The following is a 12,011-nucleotide window of genomic DNA, read 5'->3' as shown; positions in this document are numbered from 1 at the left end:
AGAAATACCGTCGGTTGCCCCATTAAAGTTAAGGTACTACCTTAATTTTAACTCGGCATATTCATGCCATCAAAAATTTCTCTCAACTTGTCATCGCAGGGGCCTTTTTTTGGGTATCTTCAATTAATCCCCAAATTACAACACTCTAAAAAACGCAGTAAGGAATTTGTCTCTTAAAAGGAATCTGTTTTTCAAAAAATTTTAAAAGCTGAGTAAAGTTTTGGCATTTTTTTTGGTTGAGGTAAATATTTAACAAAGTTAAAAGATTATCTGAAGACCTTTTTGTTTTCCCTATTAGTGTGATTTTTTCCATAAAATCCAACACAGTCGAAACATTTTTTACTAAACCCTTCATACAATTTTAGTTTGCTTCATTTCTTCTTTATCTGGTGACATCAATTACTTTCCGGAGCAAGATAATCTTTTATCTAAATCTTTAAATAGGAAATTTTTTTAAATATTTAGAACGTTTTCTTTGCATGCGCCCCTTTCTGTAATTTCCCCAAATGGCAAAATCTTTTCATATCAATCTTAAAGAGATTCATCGATGAATGGTGAGCAAAATCAATAAAATGGAGAGGTTTTTTAAAAAATTAAAGATAATTTTTCCTTGATTATGAAAACAGGCGAATGAGACATCAAAAATTGAGGTTGGAAAAAGCTAAAACATTTTGATGGCATTTATAAATTATTTGGTTTGGAAATATTTAGATTTAAAAAGAGCTATACTTTTGTTTTAAAAAGTTTTTTCAAATACGAGAAACCCTTTAGAAAGAAAATTTTTAATTTCCCAAAATTTCACTTTTTTTACTGCATAGGATAAAACTTCCAATTTTTTTTTTTCTGGGGAGGACTGCCATCTGCTTCCAGGGGCGAGAAAAGATGTTTCGGTATGGAACTTAAAGAAGGGATTATACTTTCTTTGTTGAATTCAAATTTAAAATTGATGAAATGATGAGTAAAGGTTTTTCTTCCACAAATTCTTTTGTTTTCTCTTAAAAATTATGAATTATATTTTATATGCATAAATAATTTAAAAAGTTTGTTAAATAATTAAAATTGTAATTAATCTGTGGTGCCGGTTTTAAGAGTGTCGCACGTTTTTTAGCCGCATCGGAGGCGGCAGCAGTTTAAAACCCTGTGGGCACCGGGCGTTAAATGTTTTGAAAAGAGGGTTTTTCCTCTTCGGGTTAAAAAAATTTGGCAAGTGCAAAAATTTGGTTTTTTTGTTTTTTCTTATTTCATTCCTTTTTAAAATTTTGTGAATAGTCTGACGAGCGGGGTTTGTTTTTTGAAGAACAACGGAAAAAGTCATTTTCAAAAATATCCTAATTATTTTATTACGATGAAAAGGGGACGTTAAAATAGACGACGAAGTAATTTTCTTTTGGAAAAAGAAAAAATGTGTGGGAATAATTCGTTAATGGATGGGATTTAAAATAAAAAAAAAATAATATGATAAAATGATAATAATGTAAATTAAAAATGAAATAATGTAAAAATGTAAAAATGATAAAAATGTAAAATGATAAAAATGATAATGTTAAAAATGATAATTGTATAATGTTTAAAATTAATAATGAAAATTTGTATTGATAAAAATTAAAAAGAAAAAATTTAAAAATGTAATTGAAAATTGTATGATAAAAATGCTAATAAAAAAGGGTTTTAATGTAAGTAATGATGTTTTTTGAAATTGTAAGTTTTTTGTTGTTTTTTGTTTTTTGTTGATATAAATTTTTTTAAATTATTTTAAGTTGGGGCCCCCCGGCCTCGCGATGCTGCTTTTATCCTCGAAAAAAATTTTTTTTTTAGTTTAAACCCCGGGCCCCCGGCACCAAATTTTTTTTTTTGGACCGGCCCAAGTTTAAATATGAAAAAACTCATTTTTTGATTTTATTTAAATCCCCCTTTAACCCCCCTACGGAAAGTAAAAAAATAAGAAAGAGAAAAAATTAGATTGAAAATCGCTTGGGAAATCGGGAATCAACCCCCGAGCCTTTTCGTTGCCGGGCGATGCTCTTCCAGCTGAGCTTTCAGATCCTTTCGATTCTATATTTCTTTTATAAAATTTTAATGTTGGTAAAAAAAAAACGCATTTTTTTAGCCAGGGGTAAAAATAAAAGGGTTTTTAAAAAGGCTCGAAATAAAAAATAAAATTTAAAAACGTATAAAGGGAAAAAGACCCAAACCGAATGACAATTTTTATCCCCCAAAATAAAAAATTTTTTTGTTAAATTAAAATTTGGGGCCAAGAAAAATTTTTGGGGCCCCTTGTGCACCGGTTTTTTAATTTAAGAAAAATTTTTTTATTTGTTAGGAAGAAAATGTCTTCGCTTTTTTGGCCTTTTTTGCCCTCTTTTTTTAAAACTTTTTTTTAAATTTATATTTAAAGCCTTGTTAAAAACTTTATTTTTGATCCCGGGGCTTAAAAAATGCGTTTTTTTCCAACTTAATATAAAAACAGAAAAAAATAAGAATCAAAGGATCTAATCTCAGGGGAAGCAGTCCCGGGGAAGCAAAGGTCTGGGTTTTTTCCCGATTCAGCGTTTTAATCATTTTTCTCTTGCATTCATTATTTACTTTCCGTAGGGGGGTTAAAGGGGTATTGAAATTAAATCTCAAATATGAGATTATTTCATATTTAAAATCTTGGCCGTGTCCAAGTAAAAAATTTGGTGCCTTGTGCACCGGTATTTTAATTCTAACGAAAAATTATTTAGTTTCGTTAGGATAACGCATTGTCATTCGCGATTTGGCTCTTGTTGCCCGTCTTATACGTTAAATTTATATTTATATTACAGAGCCTTGTTAAAACGCTTATATTTAATAATAATAATAATAATACATAATAATAAAAGTGATCAAATATCTTCTCATTATAATATATATATAATATATATATATATATATATATATATATCACTCTCACTCATGAAAGGGTTATGTAAAAGAAAGTTTTATGAACCAAAAAATCTTTTCAATGCGTTTAAGAATTAATATAATGTTTTCTCTTTCTGGAATGCAATTTACTAAATTTTTACTGTAGCTTGTCTTTTGCAGAAGACTATGACAAATGTATCATTGAAGCACAGCGATTAAATAAGACAAGGCGTAAAGAAATGAAAGATTGACAGTTTATTTGATAGTAATCAACCAAGAAAAGCAGCTATGAAATTCAAAGCCACGCTTGGTCAGAGAGTGAAATGCAAGAAAAGTGCTGATATTATACAAATACTGTCGAAAATAATAACAAAAAAGTATGTATAATATTTCCTAACTTTGTGTCCACTTGATGCTACAACTGCTTCGCAGTGTACTTGAGAGCACAGTCCATACTATATATTGATGTACTTATCTACCCCTATTGGTCTTGCTATTAATTAATTTTGTATCAATATCCTAGCGTTCTCTAAATGCACAATTCTGAAAAACATTTATCATATATATGCTTAAAATAACTTTATGACATTAAGTTTAAAGCTATATCTCGACATTTTTCAATTTTAGATCAATTCTTTAACATATATATAGTGTTATTATTTTGTTTTCTTTATTATCTTAATTCTTTTCTTTTATTTTCTATTAAGATTTTGCAAGAAGGAAAGAAGAAAATGGAGAACATCTCTTCCCAAAGAATCTTACGAGCTAACCAATCATCTGCATATGTAAGGTCATCTGAATGTTACAAAAATTTAACTTGAAATTGTGAAGGTTTTGATATAGACTCTTTTCTTGTATAGCAATGATAGTTCATATAAGTAATATTGACTTTGGCTAGCTGTGTAAATATTTTTTAACTTACCAATTAAATTTAAAGCAACAATGTCCCATTCAGTGATAAATATCATAGCTATAATTTTTTTAGTTTGCTTTGTGGTATTCTCAAAATGTCAGCTCAATGATAGAAACTCAAATCAGAATTTTATTATAATGGAACGTATAGTTTACTGAGCATCTTTTTCATGGAAGATTACTGTTTTTTCTTTTGTTTATGTATTCCTGCTGGATGTAAAGGAACACAAGAAACAGACTTTAATTAATAAATCTTTAAAAAAATTACAAGAGAGAGAACATACTTTTTGAATGTGAGAGTGATGAGACTGTTGTTGAAGAAGAAAATATGCGCGGTCAGGAGAAAGAACATTTAGCCTCCTGTAGAGTAAGTCTATATAGTTTCTAATGTGATATTGGGAGGTAGTAATGTATAAATTATATACATTATTTTATTTTTAGTAGCATGAAAGTAGGGACCATGCTTATTAAACTTTCAAAATAGTGTCTTCAAATCTCCTTGCATGATTTTTTTCCTTTCATTTAAAGGCATATTCCTCTCTCACAGATTTGAGGTTGCCAGTAAAAATAGCCTAGTTAAAATAATGTCAATATGACGTCAAAATTGTCGTTTATTATTACTTTCTCTGTTCTACCTGGTTGGGGATCAATTGTGAACTTAAAAACTTAGTGAAAATTATAAAGTGAGCGAATTTACTAGAATATTTATAATTTCATTGGTTATACACTTGGTGAATTCGCTCATTTTGTTATTTTTACAAAATTTTGAACTACACAATCGACCCCTCTGGAATACAAGCAAATTCTGTATTATTTATGTGTAAACATATTTAAATTCATTTATTAATTGTAATTTCGTAGCCAAAAGTCCATCAATATTGTTTTAGACCGATAAAGAAATATTGGATTTACATTTTATTCCATTCAATGAAAATCAGCTTAACATGCGATGTAAAGCAGACAGAGCTAAGTTAAATGGTTGGGATTGCTGGGAATGCAGAAAAGTAATTATTAACAGTATATATATAGTTATATGTATATATATAATATATATATATATATATAAAGATATGAATAAATAAAAAATATAAACAAATATAAATATAAATAAAAAAATTAATATAAATAAATATAAATATTTTTGTAAATAACTAATTATGATATTTCATTTTTAGTATTATAAGAATTTGTCATTGTCAAAGAAGAATTACAAAAACGAATGAATCAATGCTCGCGACACCGACACAAATATGAGCGACCAAATATACCAGAAGGTTTAATATTTTATTATCATTTTTTTTATGTTATATGTAATAAATATAATCTTTTAAAGGTTTTTGAGATCCGGAGTTTCCCGAGAATTTCTCATCTTCATCGCAACTCGTGGTACAGTAACATTATCATTGCCATCTTTTTCATCACTTATTTTGACATAATACTCCTCATCAATTTGATGTCACTTGATATCATTTTGACTAGGTTGTTTTTACTGGTGCATCTTCCTCTGACTTTATGTAACTTAAATGTTATATGTGGATTTAGTGTCCACACAAAAAACCAGACTCCATTACAACAAATATAATTATGAATATAATATAAGAATATAATCATAAATGCCTTTGTATTGAGAGCTTACTGTGGCTATATATTCCTGCAGAACCACTGAAAAGGAAGAAAGTGACTGTAACAAGTTGCTCTGCAACAAAATCGAAGAGAGAAAAAATATACAGCAGTAACAGTGACAGTGATTCTGCAGAAAATAATGGAGAGCAAAAGATTCACGAGGTAGCTTTAATTCTATGTAGAATTTCTATCCTCTGTTATTTTTACTGAAGTTATTATTCACCCATTTAGCAGGATGAAGAAGCTGGACAAATATCTTTATCCAGTGGATCTGAGGAAGAGATTGATAATATTAAAGATAAACAAGTAAAGAAAGTAAATATTTTTTTGCAAAACTTAACACAGTCATTACTATTACTATTATCTCTACTGAATTTGAATTTTTTTACAGGTAGCGACTCGCTTAGCTGCCATGCTTGATATAAAGGTCCTTACAAAGCTAGCCTCTTTGAATTCAGCCATCTCTTTATCTGAAGAAAACCTTCAGTCATTTTTATTTCCTCAGTATAAAGGTATATATTTTTTTTGCAATGTCCTTTAATGGACACTTATTACAAAGTTTATATGCCCCAGATAAGATGACTTCTGAAGAAGCTATTAACAATAGTGGAGCTAACAATGTACAATTGGCATTGAATCCTGTCACGAAAGAAATTGTATCACCTGAGTGTGATGAATCTGGAGCAGGAGCTAGCTGTTCAGGCCTTATTGTTAGTGACAATTCCAATAAAATTAAACCATCATCTGAATCATATTATGTCAATAATAATATTTTGCAGGCTACAAAATCAACTGTAATAGAAGAAAAGACAATCCAGAAACTGTGAATGTAATTTCACCTGGAACTGGATTTAAGAACAGGCTGAAATAGTACAGTTGTAAAGCAGGAAGGCCAGATCAAGAACTCAAATTCTATGTTTTGCACAGATAAAAGCAAGGTGAGATTAAAAAAATCTAATTTGAAAATTTCTTATAACTGCAACTATACATTTTATATATTTTTTGTTCTCAAAGGGAATCCTAATCGGTGATGACGTATACTGCACATCAAAATTATACAAGATTGCAGATGAGTCAAACTCTGCTACTAAAGCAGTCAGACGTCTATTGGAGGGTGTGTTTACATTAGAGTCACTTCTTCAGTGTACTGTGTCTGGTCTTCCACCAAGAGGTAAGGGTCGCCAAGCCTATGCAGACCCAAGTTCTATTAAAAAATTTCTAGAACCTGCTGGAGTACATGCGATTATTGGTAAGTTTAGAATATATAAAGTTTTATTTACTTGCGTTGATGAAAAATATGATTTTCAGAATTGCTCATAAATACCCTCAATTTTCTAGATAAGGCTCTCGAATGGCAGAAAATCAAACATTGGCGCCCTAAAAAGGATTCTACTCAATTACGAAGTGCCATGGCAGTGCGTCTTTGCGAAATCAGGGAGAAAGAGCAAAAGCGCCAGTCTAATAAATCCAAAGTATAATATCTCTTGCAAATATTATGCAAAGGGTTTTAGCAATTCTTCCATGCAGTATCGATCTTTAGTTTGATAAAATATATAAATAACTTCTCCATTTTTATTTTTTTGAGCTAGCAAATTGTATTTTTATTTTTATTCTTATTTTTATGATTGCAATTAATATTTTGTGCCACTACATCAGTCTTTTTAGTCAGATCTTTTGTCGCTAGCAATTAATATTTGTTATATGTATTTGTGTTGATTACTGCCTATAAAGTGTTGCGTTCATAAATTTATCAGAAGTTTACGTATCTTTTCTTTAAGTCAAGTTTCTTACTGAGCATAATTTTATATTTTTCCATATATTCTATTTTTTATATTTAAGATTAACTTATAATGTGATTCTCTTATAATTATTCAGAAAAAAATGTCTTGTAGCAAAACTATAAATAATTTATGAAAAATTATGTAAAAAATTAGTTTATTATCACTGCTTTAGTTATTGCTATGATGCATCAAAGTTTTTTTTATCAAGAAAGCATTCCGACTTGTGATTTAAGTTAGTATTGGCGTTACAAATAATGAATTTAGTTTTGTACCATTGAATTTAAGCAAACCAATATAGACAAAATAATCGTAATTTATAAACACTATTTTTTTTTTCAACTGTATCTTATAATCAACTCATTCCCTGTTGATACTATTCTCCAAACCCATTATTAACCTAATCAGCAGACAATATTTTTTAAACGTTTGAAAAACATTGCCTGTTGATTGGGACTGCAACATTTTGGCAATTGCTATTACAGGGCACCGATAATGTAACTTTTTCCCTAGAGTCGAAACATGAAAAGTTTCATGTAACTATCTCTTTTATTGGTGTTGAATAGAAAGAAATAAACTTTTTACTTTTCACGTTTCCGCCTAAGAGAAAGTTACATGATCGGTGACCAAGTGCGCATGCACGCGCCGCGCCTTAATAGCCTTATAAAGAACATATTAAGGCCTTATTAAATTTAAATTAAGATTCAGAACTTATTAATGACATATATAATTTCAATTAGATTGTAATTTAATTTGAATATATTAGCTAATTAAATCCTTATTAAGTTAATTAAATATGAATATCTTGATGATGAAATAATACTAACAAGGGACATGTCACAACTGTCCGGAACCGATTTGATTCTCCTTGAAATATGTTGTTAAATACACAAATCTAAAAGACACGTATTTTTTTATACGTGCGCAATTTGAGTTTTAAGGGGTGAAACACCCCTTTAAAGAATAACGGTATTTTTCTTTAGGATCAAATATCTGCTAAACTATAAGAGATATAAAGAAAAAACGTACAACAAATTTTAATGGCTTGAAGAGTACTTTAAAGTTATATGAACAAAAAATTTTTTTTTTTTTTTTTTTTTTTAAAAAACCCTCACCACCTAATTTTTTTTTCAAAATTAAAAATTTTGTTTTACCTAATTTAAAGCTTATTTTTTCCAAATTCAACCATGTGTAATAAAGTTATGTTACGAAATATCATTTTCGAAAATTAATTATAAACGCTCCCGTATATACGCTCATCCGTGCTATGTGCGTAAGTAATTACCGTCGAACAATAAAATATATAAAAAATGTTTTTGTATAATTCTTATTTATGTTTTCTATGTATTTATAACTGTGTATTGTGTATATTTAGATTTTTTTAAAAATGTATTTGCATTTTATATTATTCACTCATTATACACATTACAATAATGATATTCGACAAAAAAATGTTTCAAACATAATGACTTCTTGCACCAAGAACATCTTACTACAGCTATATTATTGCAACCTTCGATATCACATTTTGTTAAAGTTTCGTCTAAACTAAAGTGTACTGGATTTTCGAATTCGTCTGGTCTTTCATTCGTATAACCACTTTTAAACCACGAATATTTAAATAAGTTTTGATATCGTGGGGATGACAATTGATTATGTATCAAAGATTGCAATTTTATTATATTATTTCGTTCATGTAAGTTTATATTACTTTCCAACAGTAAAACCGCATCTGAAAATCTTTTAGCAAAATTTTTCCAAATTCTGAATCCATAAACATCTAATGGTTGTATTTTCCCTGTAGTTCCTTTCGGTATTATCATAGTAGTAATATGTGTTCCAGGAGGTGTTAAATCCGAAATCATATTGGGGCAATGTCCAGTCCATGAATCGATAAGAAGAACGCTATTAGGACCAATGTTTGCGAAATAAGCTTCTTCTAACCACATTTTAAAATGATCTGTACAAAATATAAATGTTAATTTAATAGTTTTTTTATGACTCTTATTAAATTGTTAAATAAAATAAGGTTGTTAAAAAAAGTAATTATAAAAGGAAAATACCTGATGTCATTTTACCAGATTTCGATGCTTTTACAATAACATTTTCTGCTTTAAATAAATTTTCTTGTACTCTTGGTCCAAATTTACCATTAGCTTCTTTTAATACAATAAATAAAGGGGACAACAAATTGCCATTACAGGATATTATTGGTTGTATCGTATATGAATGGGTTGTTGATGATATGGATTGCACGACACGTTCTACTTTCTTTTCTCCCTGGTTAGACAATGATCTTCCAGAGTGAAGTTCCAATTGGAAACCACTTTGATCTGAATTGTAAATATTTTCAGATCCAAACTGTTCAATAAGAGGTTTTACTGTTTCCAGAAAATCATCAGCTGATTTTTGCAAATCAGCAGAATCTTCTAATGTTCTTCTAGTGACAAACTTCGTAACTTTTCTTGAAACAATTCGGTGAGACTTCTTAAATCTTGCTATCCAACTGTGAGATGCTTTAAATATAGGATTTAAATTTCCTATTTCTTCTTGAGCTTGTAAAGCCCATCTTTTTAAATCAATATCATGAACCATGAATCCTGATTCGACAGCTGCAGTAAATTTATCATGTGTAAATTTGGAGATGTAAGATAATTTTTCTGTACGACTTCCACCTGATTGTATTTGTTCTTCCCATCGCCTTAACTGACGTTCAGATGAAACTCTTCTAAATTTATTTTGTACTACTCTTAGAGGACGATTCCTTTTTCTGTCATTACTGTTTTCATCAGTGTCCCGAAATCGCCAATACTCAACAGCTCGTCTTTTATAAGAACTATCAAAATTTGTATCATCATTTGAACAATGAGGATGAGAATTTAAACTATCTTCATGCCATGCTTCTTCGTCATCTTCAATTATTTCAAAACTATGTAATTTATAAGGTTCTTCATAATCGAGATATATTTCTTCCGTTACTTCCACCCCATTATAATGAAAAACGCTATCCAGTAATATTTTTTTAATGTTTTCCTTTAATTCCACTTCTGCTTCAGTTACTGGCGTTTCTGTTAAATATATTGAATTTATTGACACCAATAAAAGTCTAACAACGTTAAGCGGATTGATAATCATATTCAAAGATGTTATATTTTGCTTTCTATTGCAATAAAAGAACAGTTTACACAGATATTATTACAACGAAAAGACTACACCGACTGTGAGAATTATGCTGCTACATGAACAATTTATATTAACTTATCAGAAATACGTCATCACATAATCTTATTTTATTATTTATTTTAACGTATTAAAGATTTTATTGTAAAAATTATAACTTATCTGGAACACGTACACATAATCTTATCTTATGATTCATTTAACGTAAGATATAAAATTTGTTTATGCCAAATATTGCGACATTGGTATTCGCAAGATTCAATTAAAAAATAATTTTATTATAAAATATAATTGTTTTTAATTTTTATAGAAGAAATTAAATATTAAAGAAATAATAAGAAAGCAGGGGGTATATTTAAAAAATTCTTATTAATTATATTTAAAAATTTTTTTTTTAAATCTAAATATACACAATACGCAGTTATAAATACATAGAAAACATAAATAAGAATTATACAAAAACATTTTTTATATATTTTATTGTTCGACGGTAATTACTTACGCACATAGCACGGATGAGCGTATATACGGGAGCGTTTATAATTAATTTTCGAAAATGATATTTCGTAACATAACTTTATTACACATGGTTGAATTTGGAAAAAAATAAGCTTTAAATTAGGTAAAACAAAATTTTTAATTTTGAAAAAAAAAATTAGGTGGTGAGGGTTTTTAAAAAAAAAAAAAAAAAAAAAAAAATTTTTGTTCATATAACTTTAAAGTACTCTTCAAGCCATTAAAATTTGTTGTACGTTTTTTCTTTATATCTCTTATAGTTTAGCAGATATTTGATCCTAAAGAAAAATACCGTTATTCTTTAAAGGGGTGTTTCACCCCTTAAAACTCAAATTGCGCACGTATAAAAAAATACGTGTCTTTTAGATTTGTGTATTTAACAACATATTTCAAGGAGAATCAAATCGGTTCCGGACAGTTGTGACATGTCCCTTGTAAGAAGTACGTATATATACTTTGCATACTACGAAATATATGTATGAGTATGCATGTCGATTAAGAATATACGACATGTATACATATGTTTTGTAGTATACGAAGTATGTATACATTCTGGACATTTTGAATTGACATTCTTATATTCTTAATTAGTTTTATATATATTATAAAACAAATATGAGCTATATTAATTAATGCTGTTAATGAGTATTAATTTAAATCAAATAAAATTTAAATTAAGGTCTTAATTAAGTTTATATTTAATTGTTTTTCGCGGGTCGATGGAGATAATAATGAAAATAAGCGACAAATAGCTATTCGTTTTCGACAAGATCTTCGAAGGCTCATTGAAGAAGTACGAAATGAATCTCGTTTATGTATGACATGCTTTAGATTAGTTGAATCTGAAATAGATATGCAGGATGATCCTACATGCATTTGACTTAACATCCTTAAACAAAGTGATATGAGAACTTGTCTAATCTGTAATGCTAATAATAATGTTCATAGGCTTTTACCAGTGGCTAGAGCTCAAGTATTTATAAGTGTGAACGTATATATTCCAGATGAAGTTCGTTCTTGTCCACATCATTTAGTTGCAAATGGTTTTCTGTTACAAGCACTTCTTCCGGGTTTGCAGTATTTGAATAGACTTTATAGATTAGTTGGCTATCAATTGCA

This window comes from Nylanderia fulva, unplaced genomic scaffold (assembly GCF_048542155.1).
Source record: "Nylanderia fulva isolate GAGA-0341 unplaced genomic scaffold, ASM4854215v1 Scaffold520, whole genome shotgun sequence".
Taxonomy (NCBI): Eukaryota; Metazoa; Arthropoda; class Insecta; order Hymenoptera; family Formicidae; genus Nylanderia; species Nylanderia fulva.
Note: the sequence above shows the minus strand (reverse complement) of the source record.